The sequence below is a fragment of the Glandiceps talaboti genome, chromosome 9 (genome assembly GCF_964340395.1).
Source record: "Glandiceps talaboti chromosome 9, keGlaTala1.1, whole genome shotgun sequence".
In the NCBI taxonomy this organism is placed as follows: Eukaryota; Metazoa; Hemichordata; class Enteropneusta; family Spengelidae; genus Glandiceps; species Glandiceps talaboti.
In genome coordinates this window covers 16,808,006-16,831,043 of record NC_135557.1, presented here as the reverse complement: position 1 = coordinate 16,831,043, position 23,038 = coordinate 16,808,006, and the positions used below count along the sequence as shown (strand labels likewise).

At 36.5% G+C, this 23,038-nt stretch overlaps 1 protein-coding gene across 2 annotated transcripts in view; it reads left to right on the top strand.

Moving 5' to 3' along the window:
• The first annotated feature begins 7,209 nt into the window (after positions 1-7,209).
• Positions 7,210-23,038, top strand: part of LOC144440362 (allatostatin-A receptor-like) — a 79,605-nt gene continuing 63,776 nt past the window's right edge. For both annotated transcript variants that reach the window (XM_078129731.1, XM_078129728.1), the window contains exons 1-2: positions 7,210-7,348; positions 8,287-8,452. The gene's annotated coding sequence lies outside the window, so the exon portion shown is untranslated. The remainder of the gene's footprint in view (positions 7,349-8,286; positions 8,453-23,038) is intronic.

Sequence of the window (23,038 nt, the reverse complement as noted above, 5' to 3'; positions counted from 1 at the left end):
TGCACGCATATATTTCCAAAATGAATAAAAAACATGGTTACACACATTAAATATTCAAAAACGTGGAATAGTCGGTGTACTGACTTAAATTTTCATCACTTTTTATAGTCTTTGGTTACCCAATTAGACGGCAGAGGGAAATCAACTAAATTGAGGAAGACATGTCCTTAGGCATGTTGTGTTATATCTGTAACCCAGGGGAAGCACTTCAAAATACTGAGCTAACGTGTGGGTAGAGTCATTGGTATTTTTTGTAGCTTTTTTTAACGAACGTTTTATTTCCATACGAACGATCTCATGCTTTTACATTCAGTACCACACATTGTAGTACAGGTGTTGAAAATTGTTTGTAATTTGTTTAGATTTGCTTAAATGGGGCACATTACTTAAATGGGGCACATTGCTTAAATGGGGCACATTGCATAAATGGGGCACATTACTTAAATGGGGCACAGCAAGTTGAGTTCATACGTTTCTTGAGAGAGATTTATGCTGTGTATTTAAAAGTCACTTGTACTATTCTACTTACTGAAGCATACATAGAAATCACTTGCAACTGACTCAAACCTGGTATTAAGATAACGTATAGACGATCCGATGACGTAATTTTTGATACGTATCAAAAAATGTCGAGGAATCCATACTCGGCAATCAATTGATTTCACAATGTAAGAACGCAATTGCATCGACATTAATATCAATATATAGTATCGTACTCGAAACTGAGGCGTTATGCAAGTATTTTCAGTTGAGTAAAAGGTTTATAAACTCAGCCTGTGCCACTTCAAGTACGAACAAGCAATTTCACTCTCACAAGGACTAGAGTAGAATGTATTCAGTAGATCATGGCTGATATTCAAGTGATCTCAGTTTTCGCAGTAGAAACATTTATAAGGGTAAAAGATAAATTTCCACTATAACTCTCACACCTGATTTATCTACCTTACTTTGTATTCTCGATCGTCTCGTTTCAATTGGCCTGTTTCTTCTTCTTAATCCTGTGAATCATGAGACAAGTTCGTTTGCACCGAATATGATAATTAGAAGATTAACATTAAAAGTCATTGAAATGACCTTTGACCTGTACAGCTTGGATACACAAATTAGCATGCGCATGCGATCGTACCAATGCGAATAACATGTCTAGTACTTCGTGTAGGGAGACTCTATATCATTGTTACAACAGCGACATTTCAGAGATAAAATCCCCATGACGATTCACTATGCATCAATTAAGGCAATTGTAACTGTTCCCGTTCTATTAATAGATAAAGAAATACGATCTTGTCATTCTTAAGTGGCTCTTTTTCTCAAAGACCTGTTCTGTATAGTTTTGCCTAAGAACGTAGATTAACCCAGTATGTTCACATACTTTGATATTTCATTTGTACAAATTAAAGGACAATGGTATCTTGTTACATTTTTGTAATAGTATTAAATACCGCCACGTGCAGTATAGACGTTTAACGATATTTACACCGAAGCATTAGCACTGCTAAATGTTAGGTATTTGCTGTCAAGAGTAGTTCAAATTTTAATTTGCAAGTACATAATGTATATCTATTGGGAAAAGGAAATGATGCAGACGAAATTGCCTTGCCACGGCTATCGATTTGTTGAGTGTACCGTTACGTGTTATTGGTTTAATGTTGGATACTGTCTACGTCTACAACGTGAAAGTGTCATCCTTGAAAAAACTTAATCGACTTAGCGGGTAAAGGATGAATTACTCTTGCGAGAGTACCTTTGGCAAACTGAAAAAAAAACAGTCTTTCTCGAATCCAAAAAAAATCTCCTTTCTCGGATCTATTATTTCTAGAGGCAAAACACTGAGTAGTTTTAATATGGTTGTCGAAATGGGGTAAATAAACTTTTGAGCGAAGCGAAAGAATTTAATTTTACCACATTGTAAAGCGAGTGATAATAGTATAACAATAAAAGAATTCTGTAAAATGTTGCTTTCTGAGGAGCTATAAATCTAAATAACATTGTAACTAGAACTACATTTTGATATTTCTTTATTCGTACTTACTTACTTACTTACTTACTTACTTACTTACTTACTTACTGACTTACTGACTGACTGACTGACTGACTGACTGACTGACTGACTGACTGACTGACTGACTGACTGACTGACTGACTGACTGACTGACTGACTGACTCACTCACTCACTCACTCACTCACTCACTACTGACTGACTGACTGACTGACTGACTGACTGACTGACTCATTTATTTATTTATTTATTTATTTATTTATTTATTTATTTATTTATTTATTTATTTATTTATTTATTTATTTATTTATTTATTTATTTATTCATTCATTCATTCATGGTGCTCACCAGGTAATAATATACAGGTCCATGACTCATAACACATACCTATCAGCATCTCACAAAATCTGCAATTCATTGTCAAACGAGTGAATCGTCCAGACAGCTATCATAAATGTTTACACACTGACATCAAGTTGGTGATTACAATACAATAAACGACTAGTAGAGACTCAACTCAGTGGCTCAGAATGATTAAATCGCTCCATGTAATTTTGTATACATTTTAATGCGCCAAAAAGCCTCACAAAAATATCGAAAATTTACAACTACTAGGGTTTTCAGATGAAATAAAAAACCATTTGATGAATATTTGCATATATTTGCATATTCTCGTCTGTCAACAAGATGGCGGCTGTGACAACTTATGTTCTTAAATATTCACTTTACTTTCTCTTAATACCCGGCGAAGGCCAATCTTTTGAGTTGTCAGATGTAGTCAGCTCAAAACTTAATTTTGTTATCTAATTGCTGGATACGCCGATCTGTCAAAACCACTCAAAGAGGCTCCATTTTCAATTTACCTGTCAAGTAAAATATGCGACGGAAAGCTACGGCAATCTAATATGAGGAATGTTTTATTAATAGCAAAAAAAATGTTGGCGTAAAAATGAAATGGAAATGTTATTGCTCGTTCCAATTTTACATACACGTAAACGTTAATCTCGACACATATAACTCACAATTTCTGATCTTGTCGGTGCCTTTCAACCCTTTCTCTGGCAGAGTTAACCCGACTCACAAATTGTAATTCATATTACGCACATATTTTTTCATATCAAACAATTTCTATGCCGAAATCAAATCTAAAGCTCGCCTACTCTTTGTCAAAATTAATGAGAATATAATGAAAGGTAAGCATGGGAGATGAATCTTTCAAAACATACGTGGACTGAATTTTTAAGCGGCATTGGTTTATCATGAAGATGGAAGAGTTAGAATAGTATTGAAAGGAGGAATTCCTAAAGCGATTGGAATAGGGAACTTGCAAACCCGCCATGTTGAATGGTGCATCATGGGAAATGTGGTAATAAATACTAATGAATTGGTATTGTAAACAATAATGTTACATTGTTTGTAACCACAAATAATCAATTCATTGTTACCCTGACCATTGTTGGTGCTTTATTTTATTGGTAGCTCCAGATTATGTATTACGATAACCACATATAATCCCATAGTCCTTTGCGTCTGCGCATGCTCAGTCTGGATAAGGACAACACGCTGACCCATTAAAACATAAACAAGTTTTCACAAATACATTGTTGCCACTGAAATAATTGAAGTCTGACTATCGTGGTAACAGTGCGTAGCAATTAATCATATTTTGATTTTACAGTTGATGTCTCTACCAATGTAGTGTGAATCTAGATAAAAATACATTGTGACGCACGCTATTAAGGCGAAGTGAAATGAAATTAGGTGTAAAATGGGTAACTGTTTTTTTGTACTAATTCTATCGGTTGTGACGATGCTCTTAGCGTGAGATTATGAGATCATCAGTTCAATGTAGGATAAAAAAACTGAATTCTTTTAGTTGGGACCCCCCACCCTCCCTTCTAACTAAATTGACCAAAATTGAAAATGTTTCAGACAGCACAATCAATTTAAAATCTATGTAGTAGTATGTCGTGCTATGAAATACAAAGCCAGTATGTAGTAGTATGTCGTGCTATGAAATACAAAGCCAGTATGTAGTAGTATGTCGTGCTATGAAATACAAAGCCAGTATGTAGTAGTATGTCGTGCTATGAAATACAAAGCCAGTATGTAGTGAGGAAAAATATTGACACATTGATGTATATTAGTGCCATGCATTTACTATCATAGCAACAAATCTTTCATTTCTCAATTTGACATTTTTAGAAATATTTGTATTTAAGGGTACATAAATATCCATTAAAGGTAACATCGTTTTTGTAGGATGAGAATTAAAATATCAGAACATCCCTCCACCCCAAAGTATTTTTTTTATATCCTTCATTGATGAACTATTGATCTCGCCCCCTTAGTGGTACAAAACGTGATGGATAGCAATTCCCCTTGATTTATTCCAATATCTAAGTATCTCGATTATCAGAAAGGTTTGAGGTACAGTGACCTTTCTTGTCAATATTTTAAGTTTGATCACGTTTAATTATAAACTATAATTACATAAAATCAAAATAAACACGTGTGATATTTTCATCGCATATGAAAAAAAAACAGGTGCTTCACGGCCCGGTTACTGCAATAACACAGCTGTATTCCACATGATTTGAGCTGTAAAGTAAGGCGTTCGCCTATATTTTCTAAGCTGTATTTAACCCAACTCTGTCTGTGAAATAAAGGTCGCGGCGATGTCCTCCGAAACAAAGCGCGTGCTCGGTGATGTTATCTGAAATAAAGCGCGCATACATACAGCATTTCCTTGAGTATTTTGTGGACATGTTGCAAGTAGCTCAATGTGCTCGACTCGATGTGCTTGTAGAAAACTTGTGATCGCCTGCTCCTGTCTGGAGCCGAAGGATGGTGGCGGGGATGTTGATGTTATTGATGATGATGATGATGATGATGATGATGATGATGGTGATGATGGCGGTGGTGGTGGTGGCGGCGGCGGCGGCGGTGGTGATGATGATGGTGGTAGTGGTGGTGGTGGTGATACATGTACCAAATTCACCTTTAAAAAACCAACATTTTCAACGTTGAAATTTTGCAGACACTGTTACCATGTTTCCGCCCGTTTCGCCGTTTTTCGATCAGAACCCTTTTTCACGAAAATAATCAGTAAGTTGTGATGCGAATCCAGTCTACAGACTACATACCTTGTCATTACCGAATATTATAACTGTAGAATTAATCTTCTACATCTTTATACAGAACATTTTCATTGCACCGTTGAGTACCCCTTACTTTCACCTGTGTGCCTTCGCCTTGCTACTCTTGTGTGCATTTTGTTAAAAAACGTTTTAATTGTAACAGGTCTTGAATATGAGTAAATGTTTCCTTAAAAGATAGTGGTGGTGGTGGTGGTGGTGGTGATGATGATGATGATGATGATGACGGTGATGACTGTAGTGGTGGTTGAGGTGGCGGTGATGATGATGATTGTATGTAGGTATCATATCAAACCAGATATAATGTTCTTAGTGTGGGCAAATAGCATCATCTAAAGTACAGATTGTATATGCAATACCAACATTACTATCGGTGATACCTTACTACTGTATAAAAACATTTTCGAAATACCTTGTATCATGAAAGTATAACACACACAGGTCAAAGGTCAGATTCTTGGTGAGTATACGTCAGTCGGACAATCACTGCATAAACACAGACACGCACAAAACGCAGCCATTTCCTATGGATGTTAACGTCCAGACATAGTGTAATTAATATGTACTTCTGTTTTTAAGACCGTATCACTCAAATCTCTCTAAAAACGTTTAGGAATTCTCATTAGAATTGGTGTGGTTGGATTTGAGATACAGGCAGATATACATACATACATACATACATACATACATACATACATACATACATACATACACACACACACACATGTGACACATCCATCCACCCATCCATACATGCGTACATACGTACATACGTACCGTACGTACATACGCACATACATACTTACATACATACATACATACATACATACATACATACATACATACATAGACGCGTGACGGACGGACATACAAAGCTATAACATTACCTTCTCTCCAGTACGGAAGGTAAAAATGACACGCGTCGTTAACCCTAGGTGAATTTGATATAAACGTAGGTCCATTATCCCGCATTTAGTCTCAACATCATTACGATGACTGCATATTTCTATAAGCAACCTTTTTTGCGTCGTCATTCCTTCTCACAATCAGTGAGTCGCCAATAAAAGTATAATCCAGCACAATGTATTTTTTGATGTTTGTTCTATGGATATCACTAAAAACATCTGTTCAAACGGACTATTCATTCACTTTTAAGAGCTATCAAGGGTGAAGAGATTGCCAGGACTGGAATACAAAATACAAAATAACATAATCATTATCCAAATCACACGTTCTATCAGATTTTGTTTTCAGTGGTAGATTGTATGATTGTGTTTGTCAGTAGTAGCTTGTAAACACGTGTATTTTCATCTTAGACTAAACTGCTGGAAATTTATGTCCGTTTAAATATGGTACATCGTAGTATGGCACACTGGCTCGATCAACATGTACGTTATAAAGCGGGCTCGATCAAAAGAAACACGTCTATGAAAATCAATCTAGCTACTTTTGTTGTCCGATATGGTTGATAAAACCACACTCGCTACAAATCAGTTCACACGATTGCTATAAGCTCACGTCCTATGGTAGAACTTGTTGTCAATAAATTTTGTTCAGTGTATTATCTAGACACAGCTTTCATATACACTTAGGTCATGAATTTTGTAGATGGTCGGAAGGAATGGGTTGTAATCCACGTACCAAATAATGAATTATATGATGTGACGACAGACTATCCATACATTAAAATATTAGACAACGCCTTTTTTATAACAATCAGAATTGTCTCGGTATTCTGAGTGTAAAACGTGTATTTTTATCACTCATTGCCACATCTGAAAATAATATGCCATACATATGACATACATACGTCGACGTCTAACACCATTCTGTCGCTTGTGCTCAAAAAATGATTCCATTTTTCATAAACAGAACCACAGCAGTACAAGTGTTATTTAGTGGCTTTTTCATCCTCCAGCTGCTTTGCTCATCGTTGCGAAATCATCTGGATATTGCTATGGTAACCACTATCAGACTCGGATGACAGTCATCCACTAAGGCAGTCTCTCGCAGTCTGTTGGTTCGTTACCGAGTACCTAGACAGTTATCGAGCACACATACTAGATATAATCATATCCACTGCGTGCGCCATCCGGGGATTAATACATTTGATTTTTTCCTACACGCCACAGTATCTGACCAGAAAAGGGTGTTGACAGTTACATTTACAAGACTCTCCGTCGCGTGATCGTAAGTACTACTACATCAATTTGATGAATTTTACAACATGGGTATTTTTATCGACCACAGTTGTGTTTCATGAATGTTTGTGTACCGGATGAATGCAGTGAATGTTCCGTAGCCGTACAATAACTGTCTGGAACATTTTTCTATTCATTAAGAGGTCGTTAAAAAGTATTCAGAAAAACAATTTTAATTCCCCCCCCCCCTCCCCAAAATGTGATTTATATACACCTGATTATAAACGCTTACAATTTATAGCATACAGCTGCAAAAATTGGTTCTCATCGGATTGAGAAAACCGGTAGTCAAAATAGACAACTTTTATCCGTAATGTTTATACGTTGTCGTCAACTCAACCTGTATGGGCATGCTGGTTTTTGCTTCTTGTATACGACACTGCAAAAGCAAAATATAACAGCGACAGTAAAAAAACAACAAAATTAGCCGGATTTTTTTTTATCTTTACTCGTTTCTTGTCACGAAATATTTATAGTGATTTATCATTACCAGCAAATATTAAAAAATGTTAAGCTATAAATGTTGTTTGGGATATGATGCGTATACGCGCCTTGTAGGCGATCATCCGACAACGTACGCATCATTTGCTTCATACCTATTGAGAAATTGGTGCGCCGCGATAAGGCTCGTGTGTAAACGTTGCATGCTATATCGACGATCATAGATTTGTTACACTTAAACAGACGCAAAATTTCGGCGCAGATTGTATTAATATTGTTTCCATCCAAATAGTACAGAGTCCATCACCGGTGATTTTATTGACTGTGCATTTTGACACGTTTCGAGTAATAGTACCCACACACATAGTTCATTAACTTGTTTACAGTACACAAAAGAAATACTAGTACTCGTGGCAAAGCCTTGGTACAAGGTCATGACACACATGTGTTAGATTTTGTAACGAACGTGGACTGTCACTTCCACAGGGCCGAACAACTGATTGGACCGCCTGCAGATACAAACCGCATCCCTCCTAGTGATAGCAAAACCGTACTATAGGTTAACACTCCTTGTTCAAGTTGTTGTGAATTTGAAATCCCATTACATCGTTCCACCAGTGTGAAGTCTGCTGTCGAAAAGACGATATTTAAGGTAAGTGTCATTGCTTATGATCACCGTTTAATTATCATCAGTTTTTGCGATATAACTATTGACAAGACATTTTCACAACTTTAGCTAACAGTACACACTATTTTTAAATACATGAATTAATTAGCGTGTTTTGAAGGAATAGTGTATACTTTGCATACTAGCCATAGTACAGTCGGTAGTTTGCTGTATACATAAGAAGGATAAACGTTATTCTGTCGCGTTAAAAAACAACCACCCAGCGATGCATAAAATACCTCGATAAACGCATTCTCATGTTTCCGGTCAAACCATACATGTAGTTTAATAGTACCGTTATAGTCGGTTTTCATGGTTGAGGCTGTAAAGAATATTTCATTTGACGTTGACTTACCAGGAGAAATATTATACATACTATTTGTAAATAGTATCGTTAATGACTTAATAAGCCAACTTATTTAAAGCCATGTCCGGATGTGAAAAAAACAGTTGTCTGAAAGTGTTATAAAGAAAGTTTGGCCCAGAAAAAGTTGTTTTTATATTATCCTTAGAGCTCCTCTGACGAGATGACACTAATACGAACACTTGATTGGGATTGTAACCCTAGCCTTTAACGTCAGTCAGTCACCTTGTCAAATTACTTTTACATATCTCAGTTGTTGGTATGAAAAACATCTTGAGTTGCACAGTTGGAAAAGGCAACAAGAGAGCGAATATGCTGTGCTAATGCGTTGACAGGGTGATATCGCAATATCTAGCCCCCCCTCCCCTACCCAAGACTAAAACAGTGATTTAATAACCATGTATGTTTCTGGACAGTTACTGATACTGATTGACGTCTAGATATTTTATTGAATCAATAAAAGGGCATTGCCCTACATTGCGTCATATTTTTAGTATACACTATTTGAGCTGAAATAGACAATAGCAGAGCCATATATCCACTATGTGATTTTTCGATCTTTCTACACGCACTTTCCGTTTATAAGAATTTGAGGTGTATCGTACTATTTTAGTACACAGAGAGATTAAGTCAGGTGTTCTTACCACTTTTATCTTGCCTTCAGTTGGTATCTTTTGTAAAAGAATTATTGAAACGTCAGGATTGCACTTATTGAAAAGGACTGTTTTACGCCTACATGTCCACCAATAATAATCCTGTGGCACAGCTAAACTCCATGGCCATGCGGCTCTTCTACTACTACGATGCACACTGTGTATCATTCATTTGATAGTTTGAAAGTTAACATTTTACCATGTACAGTACAAAAGGCATTTTCTATGTGGAGGGTGCATAGCATACATTGGTAATCAACAAAAACAGTAATATTCATCATAAATTGGTTCATTTTTCGGTATTTCCCGAGGACTTCTTTTTTTGCGGAATGTTTCAAATTTGTGAACCTACAGAGTAACACGCTACACAGTAAAAATACTGTGTAGCGTGCATCGGTTTTCTTAAAGAACAAATATAATTCTCAGCGAAAAAGAAATAAGTTGTTTATTCTTTTATGGCTGAATGTTCATGCGACTGAGTAACAGAGACAGACCGACACGACTGTTGAGCAGAGTAGTTGTCATTGTCCCTCAAACAACCAAATTTAGCGGTCTGAGATTGTCAGAAGCTACATCGATCGGTTTCAACAACAAATAGAATTGTCAGCTAAAAAAACCCAAACCTTTTTGTCGAAATGTTTCAAGTTTGCGATACGACTGCACAGAAAGAACAAACCAACACCACAGAACACATATCCGTTCAATGTAGCATTTGACTTTGCGTTCTGGGGGACCAACGCATTTCTGAACAAAGTATCACGTCGTCTGCTTTACGTTAGACCTGTTTAATTGAAAGCGAAGGCGAATATAAATAGAAGAAATAAAAATAGACGTAAAATTAATCACCGACGTTTATTAAGTTTGGAACTTAAAAAAAAGCAGTAAACCCGTTTTACAGGATAAAAACATCCATACTATAAACGTGACGTACTCATCCCTATTATCAGCAGCTCAAAACATTACATAGATACTTATTGAATCTAGTCTCGTAGGGATATACTTTTCGAATGTGTAAAGGGATATGTGGTTTAAAAGTGCTTCTCACTGTAATTAAGTCAGTTGTTGTGGTTGTCAATCCAATTTAAAACAGAAGAAAAAGATAGATGCAGTCGTATCATGTACACTGTATAAGGTTTCTTCCTCGCTTCAAGGGAGCTCAATGTATACGGATGGATGGAGACTATGAAATTTTATCTTGGAACACTAAAATACCTGTAGTTCATTTTCTATCACCCAACCACCACCACCACCACCACCACCACCACCACCACCACCACCACCACCACCACCATACGTGACCGCTGTCACAGCGGCCGCCGCCGCCACCACCATCACATACATTTACAAATGTCAACAACAACAACAACAACAACAACAACAACAACACCACCACCACCACCAACAACAACAACAACAACAACACCGCCACCACCACCACCACCACCACCAACAACAACAACAACAACAGCAACAACAACAACAGCAATAAAAACAACACCATAACCGACAACATTAACAGCAATATAAAATTAATATAGATATTCAACCATCAATGTGTTCACTAAGGATGGAGACATCTTCTTTCATCAACTTCATTTTATATGGCGACAATTTTCGTGAGAAAGAATGGCGTGAGAATACCGGAACGTATCTTTAACAAAATACATGATACATACTTGCATTGTTGAAATACTGGACACGCTACTAAGGCGCGGTACACATTAGTCTGTACACGGGGCAAGTGTCATGCAGTCAGATCAAGTAGTAATATATGACCTTGACAACACCAATTAGCGACATGTTGGGTGAAGAGAGTAGTTATTCATTTTCTGCTTTTCTCTGTTGAGGTTGTAAACACCCTCATAGCTTCTCCTGAATCAAGTGTGCTGTGAAGTTGCTGTAATACTCGTACATAGGCCGAACACTGAGTTACTGAGTTATGGATAACGTAGTCCAATATTCGGCTTGATGGCCTCACCTGCGCAGATATCTATATAATATTATAAATACATTATATTAATGGCATGAGCTTCCATGTCTTAAACTACCACACTTTCGCGCCGTTGCAAGTACAGTTATATATCATCTTGCTATACCATTTTCAATATACTACTAGTCTTATGTACATACACAAATTGCAGTCGCACTGCTATGACAAGTTCTAGCATCCTATTTCGTAAAAATTAGTTCCTTTCTGTACCCCTAATCTTCAGTGCGTCACCAGCACTACTAAACTAAACTAAATGTTACATTCACGCACCTTTTAGAATACATACATAAAAATCACTATCACTATATCATGTTGGTAGTTTGGTATTCAACTTATTTTCTCGACTACTCATAAAATGTTCTGTAACCGTGGGTAAGTTCAATTTTAGCAATCTACATAGCTATACAGATTCCCCCATCTCACAGCGATGACCCGACCCGATAGGTGACGTCCCAGGACAACATCTTATAATGTCGTTGATTAAATTGAATTAAAAGCCTAACGTCCATTACTGTATCACTTTTTCTGAACATGTATTTAATTTGCTGCCGTAAAGGCAACTATGTGTAGTGTAAGTTCGGGTGCACTGGAGTCTTTGAGGTATAGCATTTTATCACGTACATATAAGAAGACTATTTAAAAAAAGTCAAACCGAGGCATGGGGTCGTTTTATAATTTAAATTCACACTACTTTCGCTGATATAAACATTGCCATCTATATTTGTATCCCTGTAAATTCACAAATCTTCATGTAACCATGACGATGTCTATTTTTCATAATTACAAATGTAAAACGCATTTATAAATTTTACCACTATATTTGTCGGTAAACGCGTGGGTTTAGAAATTAAAGGGGAATTCTACTCCCGGAAATAATGGGATTTTCGTAAACTGTGGGATAAGGAAAGTAGCATTATATTTCACAAAAACACCAAACTGAAACGTTGCCTCATCGCAGTTTGAGACGTCATGCATAAGATAAACAATATATTTATCTGTCTATCTGAAAATGATAAGCACATGGATGTTTTTTGTTAATCTAAGGCATATGCATGTCTGCTGACTCCCATGATGCAATACAGGACTATTCCATAGACAACCACAGAATAATGAATATGAACCAGGGGGTCAAAGGTCAATTTTTATTATATAATTGACAAATTGCAAAGGTGGTCAATTCCGCCACACAAAACATATTTTAAAACATATTTTTTGTTGTTGTTTTTGCTGGTTGGGTGGATGGTAGCAATTGCGTCACCAAGTCGAGTACAATGGCCGCTAAGCACATGTAATCCTCGTTCCAGGGACGCTGGCTCGTACCAGCACATTAAATGCAACTAAAACAAGTGTTATTGTCTACTTCAGTTTGGTGTTTATTGGCACTTTCGCGAAATTAATGGTGTTTTACCCCTTTTAAACTATATCTATTTATTTTGAATTGTGTACTTAATAGCTTATATATTGTAATTTTAGAATGATTAATTGTCCAAGAAAAATTTATATGACTATGTCTGCAATTTGATATTTGATTTGAATGTTTGTGTTATACAGAAAGAAGCTGTGCATTTAAACGTGCACCAGCTTGAACGGTAGAGTATTTAGTTTTTCGATCTATACATTCATTGAAAATTGTTAAAATACCAATCATAATTATATACTGAACATGTCATTTAGGCGTCGATTTTATCCATAATTATTACAGTAACAGGTTGAAATCGCGATAATGTCTGGTGTTGATTTTTGGTCTGACTTATTGTACCATATTGTGTGTACAGCCGTACAAATGCATTTGCCCACAGGTGATTCAATACTATGACAAATGGCCGCATAACGTGTTTATGGAAGTGTGGCGTTCCCTTGGGTATTTGCACGTGCTTGCAGTACGTACATCCGCCCGCAGAGAACACTGCAAACACTCGTGCAAATACCCCAAGTACACTCGACCTGCACTCGCGCATATCATGTGGTTCTGTCTTGGCGTATATAATATTGTAAGTCACATATCTACAAAAGATAAAGTTAAAGTTACAGGTAGTGTAGATTTGATGTGTTCATGTTGGTATATGACAAACTGTTCATGTAAACTTTCCACCAGTTTATATCACAAAGTTGAATCAACGCACCTTACTAGAATCCTGATAAAATCCCGGCAGGTAATTAGATTATTTGTCACAACAAAAAAATTACTATTGGAAAGCGTACTTTACCCAAAAATGTACGCATTGTACCTTGAGCTAGAGTAATCAATTCGATATCTTGGTAATGAAACATGATATCATGTCATTACCTGATACGAAACAGTTTGGACAGGATCAGATAGGTTGACAGTAACATGAGTACACTTAGCTGATTTAATTTAAGACGACCGTGTTCAAGTTCTGATGAAACACGTGACGTCAGATTTCTGTTTGTCAGACGTGATGTTTTGTACTTGTTACAAGAAGTAAGAATTTGTATGTTCGTCTGAGCAGCAAGAACGGTTTACCGTTGACAAATCGTCACCACATGACCATATTAGTAGAATTCAGTGGTCGTCTGAAACGCACGTTCGGATGAAGTGCATTTTGTTTGTTGGCAATCGAGTCATGATCACTATATAGGCATGCCATGTACCCCAGAGTTCACATGGTCAAAACAAGTCTTTCGTAAATTATGTGATTTTCTGCTCAGAAAGTTTTTCTTGAACGTTCTTAGTTAAGGGCTAGGTCACATGCGCGTGTGTGGGTCGAACGATTACCGCGCGTTGCTATATATATCAGACCAGTCTAAGTATATATCAATATCCCAAGTACGTGCCACCAAACCAGAGTGACCACAGAGTTCAGTTAGGCAGTACGATGTTTTCTATGTCTCGCACAAGTTTTGTTGTTACGAAAGACATAAAAAACAAATACAGAAATCGACAGGTCAAAAACATTAATTTTCAAAATAATACATTTTGTCTAAATATGAACACAAATGAACACCACTGCTGGATGAAAGAAGAAATATTCAAACACAAAAAGTGTTTAGTTGTGTTCACAGTGAGACAAAATGTAATATTCCATGTGCATTCCCCCTATCAATGCCTGTATTATTCCTGTTTAATTCGCTGTCAAAAACCATTGTACGAGATATAAACAACGGTATGCCGTCTTATGGAAACCCTACAATCTTTCTTTGAGTTTTGCAGTATAAGCTTAAGTATGTGATGACGTCATCATAGACGTCACGCCATCGAACACTGTCTAGCGGTCCTCACTCTACAATGGAGTTGATCACACTCTGCATTTCATGCATTTGGCGCCACAAGAAAACCAATAATTTTCTGTTCTGGAGTCGGATTACCGATATCTATTAAGATATATTTATTTCTGTGAAATAAGCTATCGATGAAATGCAATGTTCGCTGACATTTAAACAATGTTCAGTGGGTTGCGGCGGTTGTAACGCTTAAACTATATCATCAGATGGTAGGGAATTGAATAGCCAATGGTGCATTGTGGGGAAAACGAGAATATACTATTGATAAATGTTAACCAACCACTGTTGTATAAAAATTACCCACATTTTTTGTAACTACAATGATTCCATCTTGCGCCCCCCCCCCAACCATGTTGGCGGGCTACAGGTAGGTGCATTTGGAATAATATACTACACATGATTTGCCTGACCTCTTCTGCGCATGCTCGTTGCGTTTACGGAACCTTCCGCATCCGAGACGCATAGGGAGGATTATTTTCATTCTTTACATTCACTCACATACTTGTGTTTGATGTGTTGACTGACCTATCAGTAAATAACAGGAAGGTCATAACATTTTCTCGACCAACATCATAAAATGGAGTCTCGTTTCCGAAATTATTTAACATGCAGGTGTAAACAGTTCGTGCGTAAATTTTTCATGGAACGACACTCCACTTTATGATATTGGTCGCAAAAATTCTCTTCGACGATTTCCATCGCCTCTGACGTCAATGTAATCGATACTACGACTGCGCATAACACTTGATTAAACCGGATGAAATCGTGTGGCAGCGTGATGATGACACCTAAACAGAACACAAATATTCAGCTTAGGGAAAACCTGGCAAAATTCTGTAATCTAGCGACGGTTTTCAATTATTCAACACAAAATCGTATAATCTTACGGAACCTGATAACTTTAAGACTCGGCTTCTGTCTTTGCTGTGTAGAGTTCCTGGCGATTTTCTTTCGTGACCTAATTTCTCATTTCGTAAGTTCATCAGCATATGCAGAGGCAGAGGATAATTTCCCGTGGAGTACATATTATACGAACAGTCACACAACTGTTTTGCAAGACATAAGATTGTACCTCAGGGCTACTTCTAGTCTTAACTAGCGTATATGTTTGGAACATGCATCTTGAGATTTGCGCTTTACGTTTGCGATTGGGAAAATCCTGCGGTAATGTTGCGCTTGCGAAAGCAACTATGTGAGGTTGCGATTCAGTTGTTCAGTGTTGTAATTTGGATGTTTAAGTTTGCAAAGTAATGATTACAAATTAAGAACAGTTCGATTACACTAATTGTGTTACTGCCATCACAGAAATAACGGTACAGCTTTGTGATAAACAAACCACGCATTGGTAATCTTAAATTTGTAAAACTTGTAAAACATTATACAATATCGCGATCGCAATATTGTTTTTAATCTCAAAGACGCTGCACAGTCTCTTTAGCAAGGTCAGACGATAGCCACTGCCATTGATGTTACATTGGTAATTTGCGAAAGTATTTTGAGCGCAAATTGCGGTAAGTTGTGCTGGTTTCTGAAAATTGTATCGTTAAATAACTAGTCAAAACGCGAGCTCTTGACGAAATACAGCGATGAATGCGCGGTCATGGATGGGTGACGTCGAATGAAAATTGACAGAGGTAATGGCCTTATCCTTGACGCAAATGAACCTCAGATGACATCAAATGGTGCCGCTGTGTACAATGATTGGTGCCTATTTTCAACGCGAACATATTATGATCCATTAATCCAAGCTCACCATTTCAATATCCAAGTGTTGCAGACTATGACAGAATATTTAGTCCCATTTCTTATAAGTAACTTAACTTATATGGTTTGCATCGAATTGTGTGGAAGGCATTGACGTATTATCAGAAATAGATTTTTGAAGGAGAACGTGATTATTCTTCATTATCTTTTAATGTAAGACATGTCCCTCAATTGAATTATGTTTTCAAAGCAGGCTCTCATTACATATGTATTATAGTTACGTGACTTACGTCCCTAACAGACGGGATGTTAGTAGAATGAGGGTGGGTAAGAGAGAGAGAGAGTGAGTGAGGGTAAGAGGGAGAGAGAGAGAGAGAGAGAGAGAGAGAGAGAGAGAGAGAGAGAGAGAGAGAGAGAGAGAGAGAATGAGCGAATATACAGGAGTTGATTTATCGATTTCTACCATGATAGTAAAGCTCTGAATAGACTCAATCTTGTATAATCAATACTCAGAAGTTCATTTATTTACAAGGAGACTAGAACAATTACCGGTCATTTTTCCCACAGAGATAAACCGCATTATTTCAAATCACAGGCACTTACTTATCAACAGGCACCATCATTATTATACAACATTGCACGCGTTGTGAATTTTAGAAGCTTCTAACAAAGTTATACATTAACGTAGCATGGGCCTCAGTACTAAACTGTCTAAGCGCTACATTGTCTTTATTATTTCAGTTAAATCAAACTGTATACAACAAAGTTTAGAGGCACCAGTAATCAATAAGTATTCCAATCAGTAAGTATTCTTGAGCCTGTTTGATATAGTGTGCTCCTCCGCACTCCGGTAATTATCGCTGAAATGATTTCAAATTATACAAACACAGTGATTACATATATGCCAGCTAAACCATTTAAGCACATTCCTTCTGTATGGAACGTTGACTTATTAGTAAGTGCACATGAAAATTGAAGTAAATCTTTATAAGAGTTAACGAAATAGCAATGTATTTCAAAGATTAAAACATGACTTAAATATATTCACTATAGTGTGCTAACGAAAAAAGTCAGTTTTCCGATTACATAAGATCAGGGTTAATGCGTACCTGTGCGGAAAGATCAAACATTGGGCTTATATTTGGGTCTTTCATGTTGGAATCTCAACAAAAATGGAGAAATGGCGCCAAAATTTTTACATATTATGAAAGAAATAACTAAATGTCGTCTGGTAACGACAATATGTACAGAAAATTAACTTCTGACAGGTCTGATTTTGTGATTGGAGATGAAATGGAAAATGAACGGGTATTCGGTGGAGCGAAAGCGGGAGCTCATAAACTTCGATTAAGAGATTCTCGGTTGGCTGGATCTTTACATTAACCTTTGTTAAAAATCTGTCATTCTGATCCAAAGTTAAGAGAATATTTAGATTATTTGTTGTACTTTGAGTGACAACAGAGAATGACTTGTGACAGTTCTCGGACGGCTAAGTGTAGCCTGAGTGGATTCGAGGGTTTCCTTTACCGGCTGCTGGCCTTGTTTATGATACTCAGATTCGTCGTCAACACCAAACCTTATTGTTCGCCGAGCTTGCTCGAGAAAGTAAGACATTTTCATTGACATAACACAATTTGATATATATATATATATATATATATATATATATATATATATATATATATATATATATATATATATATATATATATATATATATATATATAAAAGGGAAGGGTATGATAACGACCATATATTATCCATATTATGGATACCATATATATTATAGCATGATAACACATATTATAATAATCTATAAAATATTGATACATTTTGTTTTATTTATTAATATTCCATTAATTCTGAATAAACCTTGTTTTCCGAAAGAATTCAAGCTTTCAGTATGTAAACGATGGAAATTGAAACACCAAAGGATGTTATCGCTACCACTGTAATTCACTTTCATATGTATGTTGGTCATTTTGTAACGAGAACCAAAATTTGTAATCATGTCTTCATGGGTCTTTAAAGGGGAATACCACTCGTAGAATATCCACTTAACTTGAAATTTGCTGACATTGATTGTCCTAACAGTGGTCCAGCATGGCTTTCAATGAGTTGGCATATGTATTAGATGAACAATAAAAACTTTTGGTTATTTATCTGAAAGCAATAAGCACTTAGGAGTCATTAATATTTAGTGTTCATGTAATACATATCTTTGTGTGTTGACTCCCATGAGGCATTGCTGTATCACTGCAATCGAAGAATGGATATGGAACATGTTTCAATTTGTAATTTAATGGCAAATGCGCAAAATATTATATCATGTAAAATTAGGAAATTACTCTCCAGAACCCCCCCCCCCCCCACAAAGTCTTTATTTACCGCAGTGATGTTCCCTTTTAACACAAACTCGAAGGTATGATGTAGATCTGTGTAGCATTGTTCACGCAGTTCAGTATAAAAGAAATTAGTAATACATGGAAGTCTTATGATGTAAAACATTGATGCGCAGTGAGTACAGATTCCTGCACGTTAGGACTAATTAAAGTTAACAGAATGTTTGTTATTGATCTCATGTTTAAAGGCAATCAATCGAGAGGAGACATTTCTAATTTCGCTTTCATTCTGCTTGGGCGTTTTTGGTCTACACTCTAAAATGAATAATTTTCCCGCCCACACAATGAATATCTTGTATTGATTTTAAGAAAAACCATGCATCTGTAATTTATATTCCCAATAAATGAAATGTATCCTGTCCACTTTCAACTTTTCTTAAATTGTGAAGCCTTAGCTTGAAGATACAAATACAGGATATTCATAGTTCTAGCTTCGTTGGATAATTCATACAACTATATATTTCATGTATTCGAAAGTGAGATACATCTCAGCATACAGTGCGTTGCAGGCTACTGTTCATTATCTACGTTTCATACATCCACACATAAACTGCACGTGCTACACTTTAAGATAGCCAGATTAAAATAGACACAGCTTCTTTTTACATTTTGTCTAAATGAAATGAACTAACCTTCCACCATTACTTACACACATAGAATGCAGACATCGAAACCTTACTCTTGGCGCCATCGAGTCTGTGAGCAGTTGCAACATCTTTAAATGTTTTTATTCAGACCAAATGTAGCAAGAATTTGAGATCTTGCTGTCTAAAGGTATTCAATGTGCTGTTTCTAATACTTTTTTCTTATAGATAATTATTTCAGAGTGAGCAAGAGAGAGAGAGAGAGAGAGAGAGAGAGAGAGAGAGAGAGAGAGAGAGAGAGAGAGAGAGAGAGAGAGAGAGAGAGAGAGAGAAGAGAGAGAGAGGAGAGAGAGAGAGAGAGAGAGAGAGAGAGAGAGAGAGAGAGAGAGAGAGAGAGAGAGAGAGAGCTATATACACTGCGGAATAAGTATACTTTCGAGAACTGAGTTCTTCAATTGATCAACAATCTTCTTCATGAAATGACTCGCACAACGCCGCAGTCAAAATGAAAGTCTAGAGATTAATACACAGCTGGAAAAATTATACTAGCGAGGATTTTATCAACCATATCGTTTAATAATAAATATTGTAGGATTTCAAATATATTAGAAACATTGCATTTCATCGGTTTGTAAGGGACCTTTTCATATATATTGTTTATATAGTTATACAGTTATACATAATTATCATTGGATCAGGTTAATAATAATATTATTATTATTATTATTGGATCAGGTTGATGAAGGATGCAAGCTGTTAAATTCTTATACATTAAAAGAAGGTCTCTTACAAACCGATGAAGTTGAACGCTTTTGTGATCAATGTCACTTCAAACAGTACCGACAGAATGGCCGCGATTAAACGTAGCTGCTTGTCAGATATAGATGGTGTTGTATATAGATACATGTAACACCATTGACATCGTCACGCCAAGCATGGAATCCCTATGTATTAATTACTTTGATGTAACAGCTGACGTACGGTTATGACGTATTTAAGGTACGACTGCTAAAATATCGATACAATCAATTAAATTCTCTCTTCCTAATGGCAAAGGTGAATTGGATGAAAGGGAGCTGTGATACTCCAGATTATCAATAAGACCACTAGATGATCAGTCTATCACTTATGTCCAGGAAAGACGTCAATCCCTGAATGTAAACTTAAGACTGGTGCATAAAGAATGTGTGAGAATTACAGAAAAAAATAGCATCAGTGGAAAAAACATTATCAATGGCATAGCACACAAATGTATACTATGCAAGTATTTGAATACTTTTGTTATTGGAACATAATGCAGTTTAGATATAGGTTGAATGGTACCATGACACTATCATTATCCTTGCACAAGATATTATCTCTTGGTTGTTACTATGGATTACGCAATGGTTGCTATGTACATTTGTATTTAATTGGAACTTACAATCCAGACTGAGCAAATAGTATCATGAGACTATTAATATTGAGTGACATTTATGCTGATTATATAATATTTATATCATTTGAAAGTTCAATCACTCAAGACTAGTCGTGACTGTTGTCATCTGTGCAATGGGACAAAATCATTCCACTGTTGTTATTGGTGATGTACTTCGTGTTGGGCATATTTGTTTCAATTTTTTTTCCATGTTTGCTCACTTGACCACCTATCAGTGTTATCTTCATAAAAGGCACTACCATTAGTTTGTTGCTATGGGCGTGATCTAAATTGATAGGTATGTTTGTGTACAACTTGCTTTTCAATGTGTGTTTATTTCACTGCTCACCATCTTTAAAACAGACTCCATCATTTGCATGTGTTCATGTTACTAAGGGAATGGTCATGATTGCTCAGAAGAATCGTGTGGATGTGTGTGTTTTGGCTTCAGTTGGGTATGTAAAGAAACGTCCCTGCTACACCAAATCTCGGTCGAGTCTCCCTGATAGTTCTTGAGTCTTAGGTTTTGGGACAAAAATGATAATTTTAATCCGAAGAAGCACATAATTTAGTGATGAGGTCACCTTGTATTGATCTATGCATTGTATATGTATATACGTACACTATATGTTAGCATTTGATGAATGAGGAAGCAGAAAAATGATCAACAGATAGGTCTATTGCTTTATTAATAAAGCACTACACATCATTATTAAATTATTCAAAAAAATTTGCAAATTACAGAGACTTGTTATCATTGCAAAATTTAATCATCATTCAATGAACTCACGTGACCTAAAAGAAATGTCTCCTGAATTCATTAAATCTGCAAATTATTGTAAATAGAGGCCGGAGTGATAATCAAAACGAAGCTACTCTAGAATGAAACATGACAGAATACTGTATATTTCCCCTGTAAAAGTGCCGAGAAATTTCAGGGACATCGGTCTTCGAGACACGTTCGGTATGGCGTGTAATACGTGTAGGACAACATTTAGCTTAGTTCTTTGCCTAAAAGTATATGTAAGAAAAACGATTATTCTAAACTATTTGAAATATTATCTCTATAAAAGTGTTGTATAACGAGAAATGTTACCATGATTCATAGCCTTCTTAGATTATGGTAGCCTTGTGTAATGTATTTGAATTGTACTTTCACTGTATATATCGAGGTTAGTGCAAAAAGTATATATCGGAATAAGTCTGTTGCTTAGCAACATCAACTATTATCTGTTTTTTTTGGTTGTTAACTATATGCTCCTCGTAAGTTCGATCCCCACTTTGGATCTCTTTTTAGAGTCGTGTTTTACCTATTTTAGCCCTAAGAATGCCTGGTATATATGTGGTTCGGATCCTTTTGAAGCTTTTACTAAACGAAGATTGCTGTCTCCGTGTCGATGTCATTGACAGTTTTAATTGTAAACATTCAATGACATCATGGTAGACTGAGACAACAACCAATTATGTCAATCTCAGGTAATAATACGTGACTAGAAAACAGACATAAAGACACTCTTAGAAAACTCTTAGAAGATTTAATGACACAGTGTCACGTTGTATAGTTGTAACATTTGAGTGTTTATACACACTCAACACATATATCTTGGACAGGGAAAGTCTACATGAGCCTACGTCAAGCAGTGAGAGTTAATTACTTTGTCATGTTCAGGTATTGGACTCATTTTAAGTGAAATAACTTAATTTTGATGGTCATTTTGCCGACAGTAGAGAACGTGATGATGATGATGATGTTATTGATCGTACTGACAACAATAGCGATAGAGTTGTTGTTGTTGATGAGGCGAGGTTGAGGCTGGCAACTAAAATCATGATGCTGGTGATGGTAGTGGTGGTGATGATTATGATGATGATGATGATGATGATGATGATGATGATGATGATGGTGATGATGATGATGATGATGATGATGATATGGAAAGCCGGTTGGGACCATCGTCATCAACGCTACATTGCATAGAAAAAGCCTATCAAAGTCGTCGTCGTCATCGGCTGTTGTCGACGATAAAACTAGCTACACACGCCAATGTGGACCTTCATCGTCGTCGTCATCAACATCACCATGCATGCAAAAGTTTTCGTCATCGTTGGCCAAGTATGCGACATCATCGTTGATGCCTTATTTGCGACACCACCGATGTTGAAAAACGCACATGCGCAGAAGATGCCTTTGCGTCTTCGTCGACGGTCTAAATCA